At 45.8% G+C, this 24,928-nt stretch overlaps 10 non-coding genes across 10 annotated transcripts; all 10 read right to left on the bottom strand.

Moving 5' to 3' along the window:
• Positions 1-6,365: 6,365 nt before the first annotated feature.
• Positions 6,366-6,438, bottom strand: trnav-uac. Its single transcript has one exon. It is a non-coding gene; the product is annotated as a tRNA-Val (tRNA).
• Positions 6,439-7,088: 650 nt separating this feature from the next.
• On the bottom strand, positions 7,089-7,162 carry trnai-aau. The gene has a single exon. It is a non-coding gene; the product is annotated as a tRNA-Ile (tRNA).
• Positions 7,163-8,579: 1,417 nt separating this feature from the next.
• On the bottom strand, positions 8,580-8,652 carry trnav-uac. Its single transcript has one exon. It is a non-coding gene; the product is annotated as a tRNA-Val (tRNA).
• Positions 8,653-9,365: 713 nt separating this feature from the next.
• On the bottom strand, positions 9,366-9,439 carry trnai-aau. The gene has a single exon. It is a non-coding gene; the product is annotated as a tRNA-Ile (tRNA).
• A 1,416-nt stretch (positions 9,440-10,855) lies between these two features.
• On the bottom strand, positions 10,856-10,928 carry trnav-uac. Its single transcript has one exon. It is a non-coding gene; the product is annotated as a tRNA-Val (tRNA).
• Positions 10,929-11,641: 713 nt separating this feature from the next.
• Positions 11,642-11,715, bottom strand: trnai-aau. The gene has a single exon. It is a non-coding gene; the product is annotated as a tRNA-Ile (tRNA).
• Positions 11,716-13,134: 1,419 nt separating this feature from the next.
• Positions 13,135-13,207, bottom strand: trnav-uac. Its single transcript has one exon. It is a non-coding gene; the product is annotated as a tRNA-Val (tRNA).
• A 9,407-nt stretch (positions 13,208-22,614) lies between these two features.
• trnav-uac lies at positions 22,615-22,687 on the bottom strand. Its single transcript has one exon. It is a non-coding gene; the product is annotated as a tRNA-Val (tRNA).
• Positions 22,688-23,161: 474 nt separating this feature from the next.
• trnai-aau lies at positions 23,162-23,235 on the bottom strand. The gene has a single exon. It is a non-coding gene; the product is annotated as a tRNA-Ile (tRNA).
• A 1,417-nt stretch (positions 23,236-24,652) lies between these two features.
• On the bottom strand, positions 24,653-24,725 carry trnav-uac. The gene has a single exon. It is a non-coding gene; the product is annotated as a tRNA-Val (tRNA).
• Between the last annotated feature and the right edge of the window lie 203 nt (positions 24,726-24,928).

Here is a 24,928-nt window from a genome sequence, read left to right as displayed (position 1 = left end):
TCAGATTACAACTCTTGATTCACCGTTTTCATCATCTGAATTCTATAAGGCAATACAGCACCTTCCAAATAATAAAGCCCCAGGCCTAGACGGTTTCCCAGCAGAATTCTATAAAGAATTTTGGCCTGTGTTAGAACCTACTTGGGGCGGCACGGTGGCGTGGTGGGTAGCGCTGTCGCCTCACAGCAAGGAGGGCCTGGGTTCGATTCCCCGGCCGGGCGGCCAGGGTCCTCTCTGTGTGGAGTTTGCATGTTCTCCCCGTGTCTGCGTGGGTTTCCTCCGGGTTCTCCGGTTTCCTCCCACAGTCCAAAGACATGCAGTCAGGCCAATTGGGTGTGCTAAATTGTCCCTAGGTGTGACTGTCTGTGTCTGTGTGTCTGCCCTGCGATGGACTGGCGACCTGTCCAGGGTGTATCCTGCCTTCCGCCCGAAGACTGCTGGGATAGGCTCCAGCTCCCCCCCGCGACCCTGACGGAGAAGCGGCTTAGAAAATGGATGGATGGATGGATGGATAGAACCTACTTTTTTCAGGATGGTGACTCAAATCAAGAATAACCACACAATCTCTCCAAACATGAACTCGGCCAACATTAGCCTGCTTCTTAAACCAGGCAAAGACCCAACACTTCCATCTAGCTATCGCCCAATCTCTCTTATTAATGTAGACCTTAAAATTATTTGCAAAGTTCTCGCAAGAAGATTAGAAAAAATCACTCCATATATTATACAATCGGACCAAACAGGTTTTATCAAGGGCCGGCACTCGGCCGATAACACACGCCGACTAATAAATATAATAGACTACTGTTCCATTAACAAATTAGAAAAAATAGTAGTCTCTTTAGATGCAGAGAAAGCATTCGACAGGGTAAATTGGAAATTTTTGTTAGCAGTTCTACATAAATTTGGATTTGGCCCAGCCTTTATAAACTGGATCGAAACATTATACAGCTCTCCAAATGCACGGGTTAAGACAAATGATCTTATTTCACAAAGCTTCAGTTTGCAGAGGGGAACTAGACAAGGTTGCCCACTCTCTCCCTCAATGTTTATCATCTTCATTGAGCCACTAGCAGCAAAAATCAGACAGAATGTAAACATCAAAGGAATCCAAACAGAAAATACAGACCATAAAATAAGCCTTTATGCTGATGATGTATTACTTTTCCTCGGGAACTCACAAACCGCTCTTCAAAAGACAATCACACTTATAGATAAGTTCTCATCTGTATCAGATTACTCCATTAATTGGAGTAAATCAACAGTTTTGCCTCTGAATTGTAAATTTCAGAACATCATAACTACATCACTACAGTCGGGCAACATTAGATATCTAGGTATAAATTTTTCTCCCAGGCTGTTAGATCTGGTACGACTGAACCATATTCCTCTACTAAAAGCAATAGAGGACGATCTCACACGTTGGAACTCTCTACCTATATCTCTCATGGGGAGAGTTGCCACAATAAAAATGATGATTCTGCCTAAAGTAAATTATCTGTTCTTAATGATCCCTAATAAACCTTCTATTGCTTGGTTTAAGTCGCTAGACTCAAATATATCTAAATTTTTATGGAAAAGTAAAACATCTAGAATAAGCTTGAAGACTTTACAAAAGCTAAAATGCAGCGGTGGTCTAGAACTACCAAATTTTTATCACTATTTTTTAGCCAATAGACTACAGTATGTTTCAAGGTGGATGAAATCAAACCGCTCAGACAGTCCATGGCTGGATCTGGAACAAACACTCTGTGGGAAATTGAAAATATCTGACTTACCTCTCATTAGCTCCAGCATTAAACATTACAATTGCTTTAAAAGCCTTACAATAAGCACCACCCTGATAGCCTGGTGGGAATTCTTAAAGATGGCTAAGTCTTCACTAATCCCTTGTAAATTAACACCCATTTGGAACAATCCCGATATATGTCGGAAAAAGACAGTACTGAATTTTTCAGAATGGCAAGAAAAAGGAATAAATAATTTAGAACATGTTATTCATGATGGGACCTTTATTTCATTTGAAGATCTTATTTTAAAATATGAAATTAGCAGTAGCAAATTTCTGGAATATCACCAATTGAGGTCCATCATACAGGCAAGATTTAATCTAAGTAATCTAAATCTAGAAATCCCTGTGTGGATAACAGACTTTCTAAACCTCTATACCCCTAAACTGTTATCAAAAATATACAAATTATTATTAAAAATTAATGATTCAATATCCCTTCCAACTACAAAATGGGAGAGAGATCTTTCCATCATCCCGGATGAAAATTTCTGGACACAGATATGTCTAAATACTTTTAAAATGACTAAAAATCCAAATTTACAACTTATACAATACAAAACTCTCCATAGAATACATTATACAGGGCACAGAATGTTCCAAATGGGCCTCAGAGAAACAAATATATGCACTAACTGCACAGGTAATTATATTGAAAATTATATGCATGCTATATGGTCTTGCATGCCTGTTCAGAGATTTTGGCAGACAATATGTGAAGACTTATCCACAGGGTTCCATTGTGATATCCAAGTCTCACCAAAACTGTGCATTTTAGGTGATATAAGTGAATTAAACATAGAAACAAATATATCACATATAGTTCTTACTGCCTTATGCATCGCCAAGAAAACTATCCTCATGAAGTGGAAATCAAAAAATGATTTATGTATAACTCACTACAGAAACCTACTTCTAGACCACATTAGTCTGGAAAGAATGTCTGCTACCACTAAAAATCAATTGACTACATTTGAATCCCTCTGGTCCCCACTGATCAGCTCCATCACGTGATGGGGGTAACCGGCTGTAGTCTTGTCTTGTGGTGTACCCAGCAGGTGGCTGGGGGTGGGCTGGGGGATTTGGGTGTCTGATGGCTCTTGGATGGGGGCTGCCGCTCTGCGGTTTCTGTGTGCGGGCCCTGTTGTTGATGGTGGGGGGCCTGGATGTGTGCGCTCACGGTCTTGGGGTGGGGACCTGGGGACCCGTGGGGGTGGGTGCTGGCCCCGTCCGGGGGGCTGGCCTCCTCTGTGTGGGCCGGGGTGCGGGGTCTGGGGCCTTGGCGCCTGGGGTCGCCCGTCCCCCGTTTGGGCTCCTCCCTGCGCTGGAGGGGTCTGTGCCCCCCTGGGCGCACCGCCGGGTGGTGGGGGGTCTGGGGTGCGCCGGGGTGTCTGTCTGGCATTCCAGGATTCTGGATGCCTCCCGGGAGGAGGGGTGAGGCACTCAAGTAGGGGGACAACCACATAGGGCCAGTTGGTTCTGGACCCAGGACCACTGTGTTTGCGTATATATGGGTGTGTGTGAAGTTTGTGCGGGTGAGTGTGTTTGTGTTGGTATGTATGTGTGTGTTTGTATTGTAATTGTGAGTATGTGTATTGTAATCGTGAGTATGTGTATGTGTGATAATTGTTGTCTCTTGTGTGCGTGTGGGTGTGTATGTTTTGTGCTGTGTCAGCTGTGTGGGCGGGCGTCGGCCTGGAGCGCGGTGGTGTCCTGGGGTTGTGGCTGCTTCGGGCCCAGGGCCGGCCTTCCCTGCGCCGCGGCCGGGTGTAGGAAACCGGGGTGCCTAGTGAGCTAGCGCCAGCTGGCTCTTTTCCTCCGAGGGGTAGTTCTCTGCCTCTCGGTCTTTCTTATCCTGACCCTTCCCCTCCTCCCACTCAGTCAAACATCACACTACACATGGGGGTTCTGGGGGAGGGGGGCCCATGCTACAGTGAGTAGGGCCACCTACCTGGCTCTGCTCGCTGTGATGCGTGATGTCCCACTCCTCCCCTTTTTTCCCCCCTTACAATGACACATTTCATGACACTGTACAGTACACACAGGGCTTTGGGGGGCAGGTGTCACTCAGTGGATGGTGGGTGGCGCTGCTGATGTGACCTCACTTATCTGCTCACTGCTACCTGCCCCTCAATTTTATTTACACATTAGACATTGAGGGCCTTGGGGGGGCAGTGTGGCTGTGTGCTGTTATTCAGTACTACATTGCCTCTGTCCCTCCAATTTTAATTGCACTGTAGCTCACACACATTCTTTTCATTTCACACACATATTGAGTGTGGGGGGGGGGGGTGGGCGGGTCCTCTCACACCCCGGTTTGGTGCACCCTGCCTGGTGGGGAGACCGGCCGGTCATTCGGGGCCGGGGTGGCTGCCTCCCTGGGTTACTGCTGACCCGTGCTGGTGTCCGCCCGCCGATACTGTGAGTCCATGTATGTTCCGTGTGTATGCATGAGTGGGTGACTGGTGTGTGCGAGTGTGGGTGTGGGTGTGTGTGGGTGCATGTGAACATGTGTGTGTGGACAGCTGGGCCTGGGTCAATGACTTGCTGAGCCTGGACATCTGTGGTACATGGTGGTGGGCAGGAGTTACCCCTCCCCACCGCTCCCCGCTGCTTGCCGACTCCGCCCCCCCCACCCCCCACCCCCCCGGGGTATGGGTGCCCTGTGGGTCCCTGGGTGCATGGCTGGACATCTTGGCGTGGTCCCTGCCCTGCTCCCTTGGCGGTTGTGTCCTGAGGGTGGTTTGGGCCTCTCTGGCATGGGGGGGGGGTCCTGCTGGGGGTCGGCCGGTCTCGGGCGCCTGGGCCCTCGGGGGCCGCATGCTCAGCTCATGCTGGGGATGTTGGCCTGCCGGGGGGGTGGGCTGCTCATTGCCTCTGGCTCTCCGGTCACTTGCCCTTTGTCTGTGGGCGCTCTGTCTGGGGCCTCTATTCTTCGTCCTCTGGGGCGTGCACGCGGTGGCCGTCGGAGCATGTGGCCTCAGGTCTCCTGAGTTCCTAATGGGCTGTGGATGGTCCGGGTCCCCCGGGTCCTTCCCTATCTGTCTCTGGACCACGGGGGCATGGTTGCGGCTTCTTGCCCTCATTGCTGAGCACATTTCATGACACATGACACGTGAACGCATATACACACATATACACATTGCTGCAAACAGTAGAATTGTGTGTGGTGGGTGGGTGTATGTGTATAGAGGCATATGTATAGATATGTAAACATGTGTATGTATGTAGCAGCAAATAGTAGAATTATGTCTGGATGTATATATGTATATGTATATGTGAATATGTATATGTATGTATATCTGTATAATTGTTTTTTTCCCCTCCCTTTTTTTTTTTTTAACGTACTTATTTATCTATTTATTTTTATTTAGTTGTCTGTTTATTTACTTATTTTATTTGTTTTTTTTTCTATTATTATTTTTTTTCTATTTATTTATTTACTTACTTAATTATCATTATTATGATTTATTATTTATTTTTTTTTTTTTTCTCTCTCCTCCCTTCTTCTCTTTCTTTCCTGTCCTCTTATTTATTGCCTGTCAGGCCTGGCCAAACAAATAAAATAAAAACTTTAACAAGAATAGGCTTTAGTAACCTATAGAGCTTTTTCTTGTGAAAACAAATATGTTTGGTACATCAGTACATTCGGATTACCATTCCGATTGCAAAAATGGCCAGACATGACAGGTTAAAAAAAAAAAAAAAAAGATGCAGGCTGATGCAGGTGGATCAATCTGTCATCTCACGGGTATTGGACTATCTTACTGGACGACGTCAGTGTGTGTGACTGCAGGGCTGTGTCTGAGACAAGGCAGTGTGCAGTGTTGGGGCATCCCAGGGGACTGCTAGCCCAATTCCTGTTCAAGCTGTACACTTCTGACTTCAGGTATAACACAGAGTCATGTCATCTGCAAACATTGTCTGATGACACGGTAAGGAAAGGCACAATCAGTGACAGACTGTTACAGCTGCGCTGTGTTAAAGAGCCCCATGTAAGACCTTTTCTACCCATTGCTATATGGCTCTACAATGAGACTCCATGCTGCAGACATGGTACTGACCTCCTGCTGTCTGACCTGTGCTGAATCACATCACGATATCACCTCTCTTGTTAATGCACGCCATGCAATATGTCATAACAGCTGGTGTAATGTCACTCTCACTGCACACTTTAGACTGTAAGTACTGCTAATGATTTCCTAGTTATGTTTATACTCATTGGGTTGTGAACCTCCTCATACCACTTAGTGCAATACTTGCTCTCATGTAAGTACAACAAATCTGTCTTATTTTCTGTGTAAATGTGCAAATAGATGTATTTTTATTCCCATTCTTTCATAATTTACTCTAGCATATGTTTAATTTCATATTTCTCCCTAATCCATGTCTGTTTTTATTTTTGCCTATTACATGTAAGTTTATGGGGAATTATATGACTCGCTACTGTCCCACTAAAATTTCCCTTCAGGGTCAGTAAAGTTTTATCGATCTACATCTCCACCTTGCCGCGAACTAAACCAAATCAAAGCCATACAAGCCGCGTGCAGAAAGCAGCTGCTGGCGGACACGGACGTGTTTCTGCCCGGGATCGAACCGGGGGCCTTTCGCGTGTAAGGCGAACGTGATAACCTCTACACCACAGAAACTCATGATACAAGAGGCTTTCTCTGATCAGCAGTTTTTGTTAGACGTAGCTATCGCCGCTCAAGTGAAAATCAACCTGCATTGACTTTAGCGGATGCAGCCACGTTCTTTTTCAGGCGTTGGTGGTATAGTGGTAAGCATAGCTGCCTTCCAAGCAGTTGACCTGGGTTCGATTCCCAGCCAACGCATCGGCTTTAGTGTGCTTGGGGAAATCTACATGTCCATGACTTTTTAATCATGGCCACTCCCAAGAATTTGAAGCTATTGACCGTTTCCACTGTTGTTGCACCGTGAAAGCCGAGTGGTGCTAGAAAGTGTTCTGCATATTCCCACTATTATTGTTCTTGGAGGGTGAGTGTATCAAGATTCTATGGCTGTGAAGGGCGGTGTGCTCCTGCCTGGAGATCTTAGCAACTGCTTTCGTAGAGAGGGCAATTAGCTCAAATGGTAGAGCGCTCGCTTAGCATGCGAGAGGTAGTGGGATCGATGCCCGCGTTCTCCAGCGTGGCTTGGTCTGCACACGTCCCTTCGCGCAAAATTGACTGACCGGTGTCTTTTGCGCACTTGCGATTGACCCGCTGCACAGCCTTCCAGCGACGCTTGCTAGTTGAAGTCCCCTTGCAGGCAGCGCAGCCTAAGGCAAAATCAAACGTGGCCCGTACGGGGATCGAACCCGCGACCTTACGGTTATTAGCACCACACTCTAACCAACTGAGCTAACCGGCCAAATCTAGCACGCACCTGCTCCCAGGTGTGGCAGAGCAAGACCATTTTGACTATATTTTTTGGCCAGACAGATAAAGCATCGCTCTGAAGATGCCTGCAAGGGCATTGCAGCGAGCATCTCAGCTTGATCAAGACCTGATGGCATTGAACCTAGGCTGCTAAAGCTGTGTGCGGAGCGACTGTGTGAATTTCTTCAGCACATCTTTAGTCTGAGCTGCAGTCTGAAGAGAGTCTCAGTTATGTGGCAAACATCTTGAGTGGTTCCTGTCCCCAAGAAAAGGCAACCAATATCACTAAATGATTATCGACCTGGTGCACTGACATCCCACTTAGTGAAGACATTTGAAAAGCAGCTAATGCTAGCTCATCTGAAACCTCTGGTCAGAACAGCTCTTGACCCTCTGCAGTTTGCATATCAGGATGCCAATGGAGTGGATGACTGCTGGACAGAAATTACTCTCACATGGACACAAAAGGCAGCATTGTGAGGATCACGTTCTTCGTTTTCTCCAGTGCGTTCAACTCTGTGCAGGCCGCGCTTTTAGGGAACAAGCTTTGGCTGATGCAGGTGGATCAATCTGTCATCTCACGGGTATTGGACTACCTTACTGGACGACGTCAGTGTGTGTGACTGCAGGGCTTTGTCTGAGACAAGGCAGTGTGCAGTGTTGGGGCATCCCAGGGGACTGCTAGCCCAATTCCTGTTCAAGCTGTACACTTCTGACTTCAGGTATAACACAGAGTCATGTCATCTGCAAACATTGTCTGATGACACGGTAAGGAAAGGCACAATCAGTGACAGACTGTTACAGCTGCGCTGTGTTAAAGAGCCCCATGTAAGACCTTTTCTACCCATTGCTATATGGCTCTACAATGAGACTCCATGCTGCAGACATGGTACTGACCTCCTGCTGTCCGACCTGTGCTGAATCACATCACGATATCACCTCTCTTGTTAATGCACGCCATGCAATATGTCATAACAGCTGGTGTAATGTCACTCTCACTGCACACTTTAGACTGTAAGTACTGCTAATGATTTCCTAGTTATGTTTATACTCATTGGGTTGTGAACCTCCTCATACCACTTAGTGCAATACTTGCTCTCATGTAAGTACAACAAATCTGTCTTATTTTCTGTGTAAATGTGCAAATAGATGTATTTTTATTCCCATTCTCTCATAATTTACTCTAACATATGTTTAATTTCATATTTCTCCCTAATTCATGTCTGTTTTTATTTCTGCCTATTACATGTAAGTTTATGGGGAATTATATGACTCGCTACTGTCCCACTAAAATTTCCCTTCAGGGTCAGTAAAGTTTTATCGATCTACATCTCCACCTTGCCGCGAACTAAACCAAATCAAAGCCGTACAAGCCGCGTGCAGAAAGCGGCCGCTGGCGGACACAGACGTGTTTCTGCCCGGGATCGAACCGGGGGCCTTTCGCGTGTAAGGCGAACGTGATAACCTCTACACCACAGAAACTCGTGATACAAGAGTCTGTCTCTGAGCAGCAGTTTTTGTTAGACGTAACTATCGCCGCTCATGTGAAAATCAACCTGCATTGACTTTAGCGGATGCAGCCACGTTCTTTTTCAGGCGTTGGTGGTATAGTGGTAAGCATAGCTGCCTTCCAAGCAGTTGACCCGGGTTAGATTCCCGGCCAACGCATCGGCTTTAGCGTGCCTGGGAAAATGCGCTGTGGACAAACCTTCTGCGGGAAAGTTGCAGGTACTGTCTGCTATATTAACCAGGAAATCTACACGTCCATGACTTTTTAATCATGGCCACTCCCAAGAATTTGAAGCTGTTCACCGTTTCCACTGTTGTTGCACCGTGAAAGCCGAGTGGTGCTAGAAAGTGTTCTGCATATTCCCACTATTATTGTTCTTGGAGGGTGAGTGTATCAAGATTCTATGGCTGTGAAGGGCGGTGTGCTCCTGCCTGGAGATCTTAGCAACTGCTTTCACAGAGAGGGGAATTAGCTCAAATGGTAGAGCGCTCGCTTAGCATGTGAGAGGTAGCGGGAAAGATGCCCGCATTCTCCAGCGTGGCTTGGTCTGCACACGTCCCTTCACGCAAAATTGACTGACCGGTGTCTTTTGCGCACTTGCGATTGACCCGCTGCACAGCCTTCCAGCGACGCTTGCTAGTTGAAGTCCCCTTGCAGGCAGCGCAGCCTAAGGCAAAATCAAACGTGGCCCGTACGGGGATCGAACCCGCGACCTTACGGTTATTAGCACCACACTCTAACCAACTGAGCTAACCGGCCAAATCTAGCATGCACCTGCTCCCAGGTGTGGCAGAGCAAGACCATTTTGACTATATTTTTTGGCCAGACAGATAAAGCATCGCTCTGAAGATGCCTGCAAGGGCATTGCAGCGAGCATCTCAGCTTGATCAAGACCTGATGGCATTGAACCTAGGCTGCTAAAGCTGTGTGCGGAGCGACTGTGTGAATTTCTTCAGCACATCTTTAGTCTGAGCTGCAGTCTGAAGAGAGTCTCAGTTATGTGGCAAACATCTTGAGTGGTTCCTGTCCCCAAGAAAAGGCAACCAATATCACTAAATGATTATCGACCTGGTGCACTGACATCCCACTTAGTGAAGACATTTGAAAAGCAGCTAATGCTAGCTCATCTGAAACCTCTGGTCAGAACAGCTCTTGACCCTCTGCAGTTTGCATATCAGGATGCCAATGGAGTGGATGACTGCTGGACAGAAATTACTCTCACCTGGACACAAAAGGCAGCATTGTGAGGATCACGTTCTTCATTTTCTCCAGTGCGTTCAACTCTGTGCAGGCCGCGCTTTTAGGGAACAAGCTTTGGCTGATGCAGGTGGATCAATCTGTCATCTCACGGGTATTGGACTATCTTACTGGACGACGTCAGTGTGTGTGACTGCAGGGCTGTGTCTGAGACAAGGCAGTGTGCAGTGTTGGGGCATCCCAGGGGACTGCTAGCCCAATTCCTGTTCAAGCTGTACACTTCTGACTTCAGGTATAACACAGAGTCATGTCATCTGCAAACATTGTCTGATGACACGGTAAGGAAAGGCACAATCAGTGACAGACTGTTACAGCTGCGCTGTGTTAAAGAGCCCCATGTAAGACCTTTTCTACCCATTGCTATATGGCTCTACAATGAGACTCCATGCTGCAGACATGGTACTGACCTCCTGCTGTCCGACCTGTGCTGAATCACATCACGATATCACCTCTCTTGTTAATGCACGCCATGCAATATATCATAACAGCTGGTGTAATGTCACTCTCACTGCACACTTTAGACTGTAAGTACTGCTAATGATTTCCTAGTTATGTTTATACTCATTGGGTTGTGAACCTCCTCATACCACTTAGTGCAATACTTGCTCTCATGTAAGTACAACAAATCTGTCTTATTTTCTGTGTAAATGTGAAAATAGATGTATTTTTATTCCCATTCTCTCATAATTTACTCTAACATATGTTTAATTTCATATTTCTCCCTAATTCATGTCTGTTTTTATTTCTGCCTATTACATGTAAGTTTATGGGGAATTATGACTCGCTACTGTCCCACTAAAATTTCCCTTCAGGGTCAGTAAAGTTTTATCGATCTACATCTCCACCTTGCCGCAAACTAAACCAAATCAAAGCCGTACAAGCCGCGTGCAGAAAGCAGCCTGCTGGCGGTCACAGACGTGTTTCTGCCCGGGATCGAACCGGGGGCCTTTCGCGTGTAAGGCGAACGTGATAACCTCTACACCACAGAAACTCGTGATACAAGAGTCTGTCTCTGAGCAGCAGTTTTTGTTAGACGTAGCTATCGCCGCTCATGTGAAAATCAACCTGCATTGACTTTAGCGGATGCAGCCACGTTCTTTTTCAGGCGTTGGTGGTATAGTGGTAAGCATAGCTGCCTTCCAAGCAGTTGACCCGGGTTAGATTCCCGGCCAACGCATCGGCTTTAGCGTGCCTGGGAAAATGCGCTGTGGACAAACCTTCTGCGGGAAAGTTGCAGGTACTGTCTGCTATATTAACCAGGAAATCTACACGTCCATGACTTTTTAATCATGGCCACTCCCAAGAATTTGAAGCTGTTCACCGTTTCCACTGTTGTTGCACCGTGAAAGCCGAGTGGTGCTAGATAGTGTTCTGCATATTCCCACTATTATTGTTCTTGGAGGGTGAGTGTGTCAAGATTCTATGGCTGTGAAGGGCGGTGTGCTCCTGCCTGGAGATCTTAGCAACTGCTTTCACAGAGAGGGGAATTAGCTCAAATGGTAGAGCGCTCGCTTAGCATGTGAGAGGTAGCGGGAAAGATGCCCGCATTCTCCAGAGTGGCTTGGTCTTCACGTGTCCCTTCACGCAAAATTGACTGACCGGTGTCTTTTGCGCACTTGCGATTGACCCGCTGCACAGCCTTCCAGCGACGCTTGCTAGTTGAAGTCCCCTTGCAGGCAGCGCAGCCTAAGGCAAAATCAAATGTGGCCCGTATGGGGATCGAACCCGTGACCTTACGGTTATTAGCACCACACTCTAACCAACTGAGCTAACCGGCCAAATCTAGCACGCACCTGCTCCCAGGTGTGGCAGAGCAAGACCATTTTGACTATATTTTTTAGCCAGACAGATAAAGCATCGCTCTGAAGATGCCTGCAAGGGCATTGCAGCGAGCATCTCAGCTTGATCAAGACCTGATGGCATTGAACCTAGGCTGCTAAAGCTGTGTGCGGAGCGACTGTGTGAATTTCTTCAGCACATCTTTAGTCTGAGCTGCAGTCTGAAGAGAGTCTCAGTTATGTGGCAAACATCTTGAGTGGTTCCTGTCCCCAAGAAAAGGCAACCAATATCACTAAATGATTATCGACCTGGTGCACTGACATCCCACTTAGTGAAGACATTTGAAAAGCAGCTAATGCTAGCTCATCTGAAACCTCTGGTCAGAACAGCTCTTGACCCTCTGCAGTTTGCATATCAGGATGCCAGTGGAGTGGATGACTGCTGGACAGAAATTACTCTCACCTGGACACAAAAGGCAGCATTGTGAGGATCACGTTCTTCATTTTCTCCAGTGCGTTCAACTCTGTGCAGGCCGCGCTTTTAGGGAACAAGCTTTGGCTGATGCAGGTGGATCAATCTGTCATCTCACGGGTATTGGACTATCTTACTGGACGACGTCAGTGTGTGTGACTGCAGGGCTGTGTCTGAGACAAGGCAGTGTGCAGTGTTGGGGCATCCCAGGGGACTGCTAGCCCAATTCCTGTTCAAGCTGTACACTTCTGACTTCAGGTATAACACAGAGTCATGTCATCTGCAAACATTGTCTGATGACACGGTAAGGAAAGGCACAATCAGTGACAGACTGTTACAGCTGCGCTGTGTTAAAGAGCCCCATGTAAGACCTTTTCTACCCATTGCTATATGGCTCTACAATGAGACTCCATGCTGCAGACATGGTACTGACCTCCTGCTGTCCGACCTGTGCTGAATCACATCACGATATCACCTCTCTTGTTAATGCACGCCATGCAATATATCATAACAGCTGGTGTAATGTCACTCTCACTGCACACTTTAGACTGTAAGTACTGCTAATGATTTCCTAGCTATGTTTATACTCATTGGGTTGTGAACCTCCTCATACCACTTAGTGCAATACTTGCTCTCATGTAAGTACAACAAATCTGTCTTATTTTCTGTGTAAATGTGAAAATAGATGTATTTTTATTCCCATTCTTTCATAATTTACTCTAGCATATGTTTAATTTCATATTTCTCCCTAATTCATGTCTGTTTTTATTTCTGCCTATTACATGTAAGTTTATGGGGAATTATGACTCGCTACTGTCCCAGTAAAATTTCCCTTCAGGGTCAGTAAAGTTTTATCGATCTACATCTCCACCTTGCCGCGAACTAAACCAAATCAAAGCCATGCAACAGCAGCCGGACAAGCCGCGTGCAGAAAGCGGCCGTGGACGAGTTTCTGCCCGGGATCGAAGCGGGGGCCTTTCGCGTGTAAGGCGAACATGATAACCTCTACACCACAGAAACTCGTGATACAAGAATCTGTCTCTGATCAGCAGTTTTTGTTAGACGTAGCTATCGCCGCTCAAGTGAAAATCAACCTGCATTGGCTTTAGCGGATGCAGCCACGTTCTTTTTCCAGGCGTTGGTGGTATAGTGGTAAGCATAGCTGCCTTCCAAGCAGTTGACCCGGGTTTGATTCCCGGCCAACGCATCAGCTTTAGCGTGCCTGGGGAAATGCGCTGTGGACAAACCTTCCGCAGGAATGTTGCAGGTACTGTCTGCTATATTAACCAGGAAATCTTCATGTCCATGACTTTTTAATCATGGCCACTCCCAAGAATTTGAAGCTGTTCACCGTTTCCACTGTTGTTGCACCGTGAAAGCCGAGTGGTGCTAGAAAGTGTTCTGCATATTCCCACTATTATTGTTCTTGGAGGGTGAGTGTATCAAGATTCTATAGCTGTGAAGGGCGGTGTGCTCCTGCCTGGAGATCTTAGCAACTGCTTTCGTAGAGAGGGGAATTAGCTCAAAGTGTAGAGCGCTCGCTTAGCAGGCTAAAGGTAGCTTGATCGATGCCCGCATTCTCCAGCGTGGCTTGGTCTGCACACGTCCCTTTACGCAAAATTGACTGACCGGTGTCTTTTGCGCACTTGCGATTGACCCGCTGCACAGCCTTCCAGCGACGCTTGCTAGTTGAAGTCCCCTTGCAGGCAGCGCAGCCTAAGGCAAAATCAAACGTGGCACGTACGGGGATCGAACCCGCGACCTTTCGCATGCTAAGCGAGCGCTCTACGGAGGACAGGAGAGACAGGAAGAGGAAGAGACAGGAAGACGCTATGCTGTAGTAACGCCGAGTTCAACGCGAACCTCGGCAATATTGAGCAAGGCAGCAAGTCAGTAATCTATAAACCACATGGATTAGTTTTCTTAGCCAACACAGTTATAAAACAACTTTAAAAGCTATAAAATTTATATTAATAAACTACTCACTACCGGAAGTACACTGGAGGACGGTGAAGAAGGTCTGGACAGTCTGCAAGCTTACATCGACGAGTGTTTCGACCGAGTCGTAATGGGAAAACCAACCAACACTCCGTCCAGCAGCAAAGGAGCTCCATCCACCAAGAGGAGTCGCCCAGAAGATTCACCAGGGGCTTCTTCTCAGTCCAGCGAAGTGGCGGACACTTTGGAGTCCATTGATAAGAAGCTGTCCAGTTTCGACGCTCGCCTCTCCATTTTGGAAATTCTTCACAAGGAGTTTCAGGCTCTCCGGGAGTCGGTAGAGTTCAGCCAACAGCAGGTGGAAGCACTCGCTGTGGAGAACGCCGCTCTCAGAGAGTCGGTGAATTCCCTCACCAAGGGAGTGACCCGGCTCTCGGAGGAGAATAAAAAAATCAGGGAAACCGTCACCGAGCTCCAGGCCCGCAGCATGAGGGACAACCTCGTGTTTTCGGGTCTACCGGAGAAATCGGAGGAAAACCCGGAAACGACAGTGAAGGAGTTTTTGCAATCCTACCTGAAGCTCCCGGAGGACACCGTTAAAACCATCAATTTCGATCGTGTTCACTGTATAGGAGCTAAGCGACCCGGGGCACACAGACCCAGACCAATCATAGCCAAATTCGAATGTTTCAAGCAGAAAGAGCTGGTGAAGAGCCGCGGACGGGAGCTGAGAGGAACGGACTTCAGCGTCAACGATCAGTTTCCTAAAGAGATCCTGGAGCGACGCAAAATCCTGTTCCCTCTCCGGAAAAAACATATTCAAGAAGGTTCACGAGCTATCATTGCGGTGGACAAACTCTATATAAACGGACAGCTCTATCACGACCAGGAAACCACGCCATGGCTATACTGATCAGGTGACCTATGTATACAAACGCCTTTTTTCTCTATCTTCTTTGTTTTGTTTTTTTTCTTTTTTACATGTCTGTATATAACAATTAATGCCGGTTCAGACAGCATAGTGGACTTTATGTTAAGTAATATTATTTTTATTTTATTTTTATTATTATTATTTTTTTTTTTTCTCTCTCTTTTTTTTTTTTTTTTCCCCCTCATTCTTTTGCTATATTTGTCACTTTGGAGCACCCTTTCCTTTTCTTTTCTTTCTGCATCCAACATGTTTGCTACACAACACACACAATGCTATACAGGACACACAACATGCAATGTACACTCACATACACATCCACACACACACACACATCTTCAGTGAGCACGCAACACTTTCTCGATTAATTTCAATATGAGCACACTGAGGTTTGTTTCATGGAATGTGCGTGGAGTTGGTTCAAGGGAGAAGAAGGTGAAAATTATTAACCGGTTAAACGACTTACAGGCTGACATTGTGTTCCTACAGGAGACACATGTGTCCAGAACATCTGCACACACACTCTCCTCTTCACAGTTTCCTCATATGTACTCAGCCTGTTACAACTCTAAACAAAGAGGTGTAGCTATATTAATTATCAAAAGGATAAACTTCTCTATTAGAAACACGATGTCAGACCCCGAAGGCAGATTTATAATACTTAATCTATCTATTCAGAATATAGATTTATGTATTGCCAGTATATATGGACCAAATGTTGATGATCCCTCCTTCTTTCATACCTTCTTCACCTCACTTGCTGATCACTCTGATACCACAATTGTAATAGGAGGGGACTTCAACCTGGTACTTAATGCAGAGATTGACAGGCTTAGTACAGCAGTGAGTCAAAGAAACTGGCAGTCTGCAGACATTCTTAAACAATACATGAAGGATTTTGGTCTTTGCGATGCTTGGCGCTCACATCACCCCACTCTGAGAGATTATAGTTTTTTCTCACAAGTACATCACTCCCACTCCCGCTTGGTTTACTTTTTAGTCAGTAGCTCCATGATGACGGAAATCACAGACACTCAGATACATCCTATCACTATTAGTGATCACGCACCTGTATCTATGTCTCTGACACAGAAACGAGTTACACCACCAACTAGGAACTGGAGATTTAATACATCATTACTTAAAGAACAAGATTTCATTAATTATTTTAAACGAGAGTGGGCTATATACTTAGAACAAAATAATCTGCCGGAAATATCGCCATGTGTTCTATGGGAAGCAGGAAAGGCAGTAATGCGGGGTAAAATAATTTCTTACTGCGCACATAAGAAAAATAAAGAAAAAACACTTATATTAGAATTGGAACAGAAAATTAAATCTTTAGAAAATGCGTATGCTGCATCACCACAAGAAAATATAATTAACAGCCTGAGGAAACTTAAATTGGAATTAAATGAAATACTTGATAAGAAGACACAATTTATGTTGCAGAGGTTGCGTCTGGAAAACTTTGAACATGGAAATAAATCTGGAAAATTCCTGGCCAATCAGTTAAAACTGAATAAAGAAAAAACAGCTATTCACTCTATTAAAGACTCGGTCGGTAATATTACTCATGACCCACAACAAATAAATAACTCCTTTAAAGACTTTTATGAAGCCTTATACTCATCACAGATTAATCCATCTGATGCTGAAATTGAAAAATTTCTTAATGACATAAATCTTCCTAAATTAAATGAGGATCAGATTACAACTCTTGATTCACCGTTTTCATCATCTGAATTCTATAAGGCAATACAGCACCTTCCAAATAATAAAGCCCCAGGCCCAGACGGTTTCCCAGCAGAATTCTATAAAGAATTTTGGCCTGTGTTAGAACCTACTTTTTTCAGGATGGTGACTCAAATCAAGAATAACCACACAATCTCTCCAAACATGAACTCGGCCAACATTAGCCTGCTTCTTAAACCAGGCAAAGACCCAACACTTCCATCTAGCTATCGCCCAATCTCTCTTATTAATGTAGACCTTAAAATTATTTGCAAAGTTCTCGCAAGAAGATTAGAAAAAATCACTCCATATATTATACAATCGGACCAAACAGGTTTTATCAAGGGCCGGCACTCGGCCGATAACACACGCCGACTAATAAATATAATAGACTACTGTTCCATTAACAAATTAGAAAAAATAGTAGTCTCTTTAGATGCAGAGAAAGCATTCGACAGGGTAAATTGGAAATTTTTGTTAGCAGTTCTACATAAATTTGGATTTGGCCCAGCCTTTATAAACTGGATCGAAACATTATACAGCTCTCCAAATGCACGGGTTAAGACAAATGATCTTATTTCACAAAGCTTCAGTTTGCAGAGGGGAACTAGACAAGGTTGCCCACTCTCTCCCTCAATGTTTATCATCTTCATTGAGCCACTAGCAGCAAAAATCAGACAGAATGTAAACATCAAAGGAATCCAAACAGAAAATACAGACCATAAAATAAGCCTTTATGCTGATGATGTATTACTTTTCCTCGGGAACTCACAAACCGCTCTTCAAAAGACAATCACACTTATAGATAAGTTCTCATCTGTATCAGATTACTCCATTAATTGGAGTAAATCAACAGTTTTGCCTCTGAATTGTAAATTTCAGAACATCATAACTACATCACTACAGTCGGGCAACATTAGATATCTAGGTATAAATTTTTCTCCCAGGCTGTTAGATCTGGTACGACTGAACCATATTCCTCTACTAAAAGCAATAGAGGACGATCTCACACGTTGGAACTCTCTACCTATATCTCTCATGGGGAGAGTTGCCACAATAAAAATGATGATTCTGCCTAAAGTAAATTATCTGTTCTTAATGATCCCTAATAAACCTTCTATTGCTTGGTTTAAGTCGCTAGACTCAAATATATCTAAATTTTTATGGAAAAGTAAAACATCTAGAATAAGCTTGAAGACTTTACAAAAGCTAAAATGCAGCGGTGGTCTAGAACTACCAAATTTTTATCACTATTTTTTAGCCAATAGACTACAGTATGTTTCAAGGTGGATGAAATCAAACCGCTCAGACAGTCCATGGCTGGATCTGGAACAAACACTCTGTGGGAAATTGAAAATATCTGACTTACCTCTCATTAGCTCCAGCATTAAACATTACAATTGCTTTAAAAGCCTTACAATAAGCACCACCCTGATAGCCTGGTGGGAATTCTTAAAGATGGCTAAGTCTTCACTAATCCCTTGTAAATTAACACCCATTTGGAACAATCCCGATATATGTCGGAAAAAGACAGTACTGAATTTTTCAGAATGGCAAGAAAAAGGAATAAATAATTTAGAACATGTTATTCATGATGGGACCTTTATTTCATTTGAAGATCTTATTTTAAAATATGAAATTAGCAGTAGCAAATTTCTGGAATATCACCAATTGAGGTCCATCATACAGGCAAGATTTAATCTAAGTAATCTAAATCTAGAAATCCCTGTGTGGATAACAGACTTTCTAAACCTCTATACCCCTAAACTGTTATCAAAAATATACAAATTATTATTCAAAATTAATGATTCAATATCCCTTCCAACTACAAAATGGGAGAGAGATCTTTCCATCATCCCGGATGAAAATTTCTGGACACAGATATGTCTAAATACTTTTAAAATGACTAAAAATCCAAATTTACAACTTATACAATACAAAACTCTCCATAGAATACATTATACAGGGCACAGAATGTTCCAAATGGGCCTCAGAGAAACAAATATATGCACTAACTGCACAGGTAATTATATTGAAAATTATATGCATGCTATATGGTCTTGCATGCCTGTTCAGAGATTTTGGCAGACAATATGTGAAGACTTATCCACAGGGTTCCATTGTGATATCCAAGTCTCACCAAAACTGTGCATTTTAGGTGATATAAGTGAATTAAACATAGAAACAAATATATCACATATAGTTCTTACTGCCTTATGCATCGCCAAGAAAACTATCCTCATGAAGTGGAAATCAAAAAATGATTTATGTATAACTCACTACAGAAACCTACTTCTAGACCACATTAGTCTGGAAAGAATGTCTGCTACCACTAAAAATCAATTGACTACATTTGAATCCCTCTGGTCCCCACTGATCAGCTCCATCACGTGATGGGGGTAACCAGCTGTAGTCTTGTCTTGTGGTGTACCCAGCAGGTGGCTGGGGGTGGGCTGGGGGATTTGGGTGTCTGATGGCTCTTGGATGGGGGCTGCCGCTCTGCGGTTTCTGTGTGCGGGCCCTGTTGTTGATGGTGGGGGGCCTGGATGTGTGCGCTCACGGTCTTGGGGTGGGGACCTGGGGACCCGTGGGGGTGGGTGCTGGCCCCGTCCGGGGGGCTGGCCTCCTCTGTGTGGGCCGGGGTGCGGGGTCTGGGGCCTTGGCGCCTGGGGTCGCCCGTCCCCCGTTTGGGCTCCTCCCTGCGCTGGAGGGGTCTGTGCCCCCCTGGGCGCACCGCCGGGTGGTGGGGGGTCTGGGGTGCGCCGGGGTGTCTGTCTGGCATTCCAGGATTCTGGATGCCTCCCGGGAGGAGGGGTGAGGCACTCAAGTAGGGGGACAACCACATAGGGCCAGTTGGTTCTGGACCCAGGACCACTGTGTTTGCGTATATATGGGTGTGTGTGAAGTTTGTGCGGGTGAGTGTGTTTGTGTTGGTATGTATGTGTGTGTGTTTGTATTGTAATTGTGAGTATGTGTATTGTAATCGTGAGTATGTGTATGTGTGATAATTGTTGTCTCTTGTGTGCGTGTGGGTGTGTATGTTTTGTGCTGTGTCAGCTGTGTGGGCGGGCGCCGGCCTGGAGCGCGGTGGTGTCCTGGGGTTGTGGCTGCTTCGGGCCCAGGGCCGGCCTTCCCTGCGCCGCGGCCGGGTGTAGGAAACCGGGGTGCCTAGTGAGCTAGCGCCAGCTGGCTCTTTTCCTCCGAGGGGTAGTTCTCTGCCTCTCGGTCTTTCTTATCCTGACCCTTCCCCTCCTCCCACTCAGTCAAACATCACACTACACATGGGGGTTCTGGGGGAGGGGGGCCCATGCTACAGTGAGTAGGGCCACCTACCTGGCTCTGCTCGCTGTGATGCGTGATGTCCCACTCCTCCCCTTTTTTCCCCCCTTACAATGACACATTTCATGACACTGTACAGTACACACAGGGCTTTGGGGGGCAGGTGTCACTCAGTGGATGGTGGGTGGCGCTGCTGATGTGACCTCACTTATCTGCTCACTGCTACCTGCCCCTCAATTTTATTTACACATTAGACATTGAGGGCCTTGGGGGGGCAGTGTGGCTGTGTGCTGTTATTCAGTACTACATTGCCTCTGTCCCTCCAATTTTAATTGCACTGTAGCTCACACACATTCTTTTCATTTCACACACATATTGAGTGTGTGGGGGGGGGGGTGGGCGGGTCCTCTCACACCCCGGTTTGGTGCACCCTGCCTGGTGGGGAGACCGGCCGGTCATTCGGGGCCGGGGTGGCTGCCTCCCTGGGTTACCGCTGACCCGTGCTGGTGTCCGCCCGCCGATACTGAGAGTCCATGTATGTTCCGTGTGTATGCATGAGTGGGTGACTGGTGTGTGCGAGTGTGGGTGTGGGTGTGTGTGGGTGCATGTGAACATGTGTGTGTGGACAGCTGGGCCTGGGTCAATGACTTGCTGAGCCTGGACATCTGTGGTACATGGTGGTGGGCAGGAGTTACCCCTCCCCACCGCTCCCCGCTGCTTGCCGACTCCGCCGGGGGGGGGGGTCCTGCCGGGGGTCGGCCGGTCTCGGGCGCCTGGGCCCTCGGGGGCCGCATGCTCAGCTCATGCTGGGGATGTTGGCCTGCCGGGGGGGTGGGCTGCTCATTGCCTCTGGCTCTCCGGTCACTTGCCCTTTGTCTGTGGGCGCTCTGTCTGGGGCCTCTATTCTTCGTCCTCTGGGGCGTGCACGCGGTGGCCGTCGGAGCATGTGGCCTCAGGTCTCCTGAGTTCCTAATGGGCTGTGGATGGTCCGGGTCCCCCGGGTCCTTCCCTATCTGTCTCTGGACCACGGGGGCATGGTTGCGGCTTCTTGCCCTCATTGCTGAGCACATTTCATGACACATGACACGTGAACGCATATACACACATATACACATTGCTGCAAACAGTAGAATTGTGTGTGGTGGGTGGGTGTATGTGTATAGAGGCATATGTATAGATATGTAAACATGTGTATGTATGTAGCAGCAAATAGTAGAATTATGTCTGGATGTATATATGTATATGTATATGTGAATATGTATATGTATGTATATCTGTATAATTGTTTTTTTCCCCTCCCTTTTTTTTTTTTTAACGTACTTATTTATCTATTTATTTTTATTTAGTTGTCTGTTTATTTACTTATTTTATTTGTTTTTTTTTCTATTATTATTTTTTTTCTATTTATTTATTTACTTACTTAATTATCATTATTATGATTTATTATTTATTTTTTTTTTTTCTCTCTCTCCTCCCTTCTTCTCTTTCTTTCCTGTCCTCTTATTTATTGCCTGTCAGGCCTGGCCAAACAAATAAAATAAAAACTTTAACAAGAATAGGCTTTAGTAACCTATAGAGCTTTTTCTTGTGAAAACAAATATGTTTGGTACATCAGTACATTCGGATTACCATTCCGATTGCAAAAATGGCCAGACATGACAGGTTAAAAAAAAAAAAAAAAAGATGCAGGCTGATGCAGGTGGATCAATCTGTCATCTCACGGGTATTGGACTATCTTACTGGACGACGTCAGTGTGTGTGACTGCAGGGCTGTGTCTGAGACAAGGCAGTGTGCAGTGTTGGGGCATCCCAGGGGACTGCTAGCCCAATTCCTGTTCAAGCTGTACACTTCTGACTTCAGGTATAACACAGAGTCATGTCATCTGCAAACATTGTCTGATGACACGGTAAGGAAAGGCACAATCAGTGACAGACTGTTACAGCTGCGCTGTGTTAAAGAGCCCCATGTAAGACCTTTTCTACCCATTGCTATATGGCTCTACAATGAGACTCCATGCTGCAGACATGGTACTGACCTCCTGCTGTCCGACCTGTGCTGAATCACATCACGATATCACCTCTCTTGTTAATGCACGCCATGCAATATATCATAACAGCTGGTGTAATGTCACTCTCACTGCACACTTTAGACTGTAAGTACTGCTAATGATTTCCTAGCTATGTTTATACTCATTGGGTTGTGAACCTCCTCATACCACTTAGTGCAATACTTGCTCTCATGTAAGTACAACAAATCTGTCTTATTTTCTGTGTAAATGTGAAAATAGATGTATTTTTATTCCCATTCTTTCAAAATTTACTCTAGCATATGTTTAATTTCATATTTCTCCCTAATTCATGTCTGTTTTTATTTCTGCCTATTACATGTAAGTTTATGGGGAATTATATGACTCGCTACTGTCCCACTAAAATTTCCCTTCAGGGTCAGTAAAGTTTTATCGATCTACATCTCCACCTTGACGCGAACTAAACCAAATCAAAGCCATACAAGCCACGTGCAGAAAGCAGCTGCTGGCGTACACAGACGTGTTTCTGCCTGGGATCGAACCGGGGACCTTTCGCGTGTAAGGCGAACGTGATAACCTCTACACCACAGAAACGCGTGATACAAGAGTCTGTCTCTGATCAGCAGTTTTTGTTAGACGTAGCTATCGCCGCTCAAGTGAAAATCAACAATTTGAAGCTATTGAACGTTTCCACTGTTGTTGCACCGTGAAAGCCGAGTGGTGCTAGAAAGTGTTCTGCATATTCCCACTATTATTGTTCTTGGAGGGTGAGTGTATCAAGATTCTATGGCTGTGAAGGGCGGTGTGCTCCTGCCTGGAGATCTTGGCAACTGTTTTCGTAGAGAGGGGAGTTAGCTCAAATGGTAGAGCGCTCGCTTAGCATGCGAGAGGTAGCGTGATCGATGCCCGCATTCTCCAGAGTGGCTTGGTCTTCACATGTCCCTTCGCGCAAAATTGACTGACCGATGTCTTTTGCGCACTTGCGATTGACCCGCTGCACAGCCTTCCAGCGACGCTTGCTAGTTGAAGTCCCCTTGCAGGCAGCGCAGCCTAAGGCAAAATCAAACGTGGCCCGTACGGGGATCGAACCCGCGACCTTACGGTTATTAGCACCACACTCTAACCAACTGAGCTAACCGGCCAAATCTAGCACGCACCTGCTCCCAGGTGTGGCAGAGCAAGACCATTTTGACTATATTTTTTGGCCAGACAGATAAAGCATCGCTCTGAAAATGCCTGCAAGGGCATTGCAGCGAGCATCTCAGCTTGATCAAGACCTGATGGCATTGAACCTAGGCTGCTAAAGCTGTGTGCGGAGCGACTGTGTGAATTTCTTCAGCACATCTTTAGTCTGAGCTGCAGTCTGAAGAGAGTCTCAGTTACGTGGCAAACATCTTGAGTGGTTCCTGTCCCCAAGAAAAGGCAACCAATATCACTAAATGATTATCGACCTGGTGCACTGACATCCCACTTAGTGAAGACATTTGAAAAGCAGCTAATGCTAGCTCATCTGAAACCTCTGGTCAGAACAGCTCTTGACCCTCTGCAGTTTGCATATCAGGATGCCAGTGGAGTGGATGACTGCTGGACAGAAATTACTCTCACCTGGACACAAAAGGCAGCATTGTGAGGATCACGTTCTTCATTTTCTCCAGTGCGTTCAACTCTGTGCAGGCCGCGCTTTTAGGGAACAAGCTTTGGCTGATGCAGGTGGATCAATCTGTCATCTCACGGGTATTGGACTATCTTACTGGACGACGTCAGTGTGTGTGACTGCAGGGCTGTGTCTGAGACAAGGCAGTGTGCAGTGTTGGGGCATCCCAGGGGACTGCTAGCCCAATTCCTGTTCAAGCTGTACACTTCTGACTTCAGGTATAACACAGAGTCATGTCATCTGCAAACATTGTCTGATGACACGGTAAGGAAAGGCACAATCAGTGACAGACTGTTACAGCTGCGCTGTGTTAAAGAGCCCCATGTAAGACCTTTTCTACCCATTGCTATATGGCTCTACAATGAGACTCCATGCTGCAGACATGGTACTGACCTCCTGCTGTCCGACCTGTGCTGAATCACATCACGATATCACCTCTCTTGTTAATGCACGCCATGCAATATATCATAACAGCTGGTGTAATGTCACTCTCACTGCACACTTTAGACTGTAAGTACTGCTAATGATTTCCTAGCTATGTTTATACTCATTGGGTTGTGAACCTCCTCATACCACTTAGTGCAATACTTGCTCTCATGTAAGTACAACAAATCTGTCTTATTTTCTGTGTAAATGTGCAAATAGATGTATTTTTATTCCCATTCTTTCATAATTTACTCTAGCATATGTTTAATTTCATATTTCTCCCTAATTCATGTCTGTTTTTATTTCTGCCTATTACATGTAAGTTTATGGGGAATTATATGACTCGCTACTGTCCCACTAAAATTTCCCTTCAGGGTCAGTAAAGTTTTATCGATCTACATCTCCACCTTGACGCGAACTAAACCAAATCAAAGCCATACAAGCCACGTGCAGAAAGCAGCTGCTGGCGTACACAGACGTGTTTCTGCCCGGGATCGAACCGGGGGCCTTTCGCGTGTAAGGCGAACGTGATAACCTCTACACCACAGAAACTCGTGATACAAGAGTCTGTCTCTGATCAGCAGTTTTTGTTAGACGTAGCTATCACCTTGGCGTTATTAGCACCACACTGTAACCAACTGAGCTAACCGGCCAAATCTTGCACGCACCTGCTCCCAGGTGTGGCAGAGCTAGACCATTTCGACTGTTTTTTTTTGGCCAGACAGATAAAGCATCGCTCTGAAGATGCCTGCAAG

Source organism: Pygocentrus nattereri, chromosome 16 (assembly GCF_015220715.1).
Source record: "Pygocentrus nattereri isolate fPygNat1 chromosome 16, fPygNat1.pri, whole genome shotgun sequence".
Classification (NCBI taxonomy): Eukaryota; Metazoa; Chordata; class Actinopteri; order Characiformes; family Serrasalmidae; genus Pygocentrus; species Pygocentrus nattereri.
Note: the sequence above shows the minus strand (reverse complement) of the source record. Positions and strands in the feature narration are given on the sequence as shown.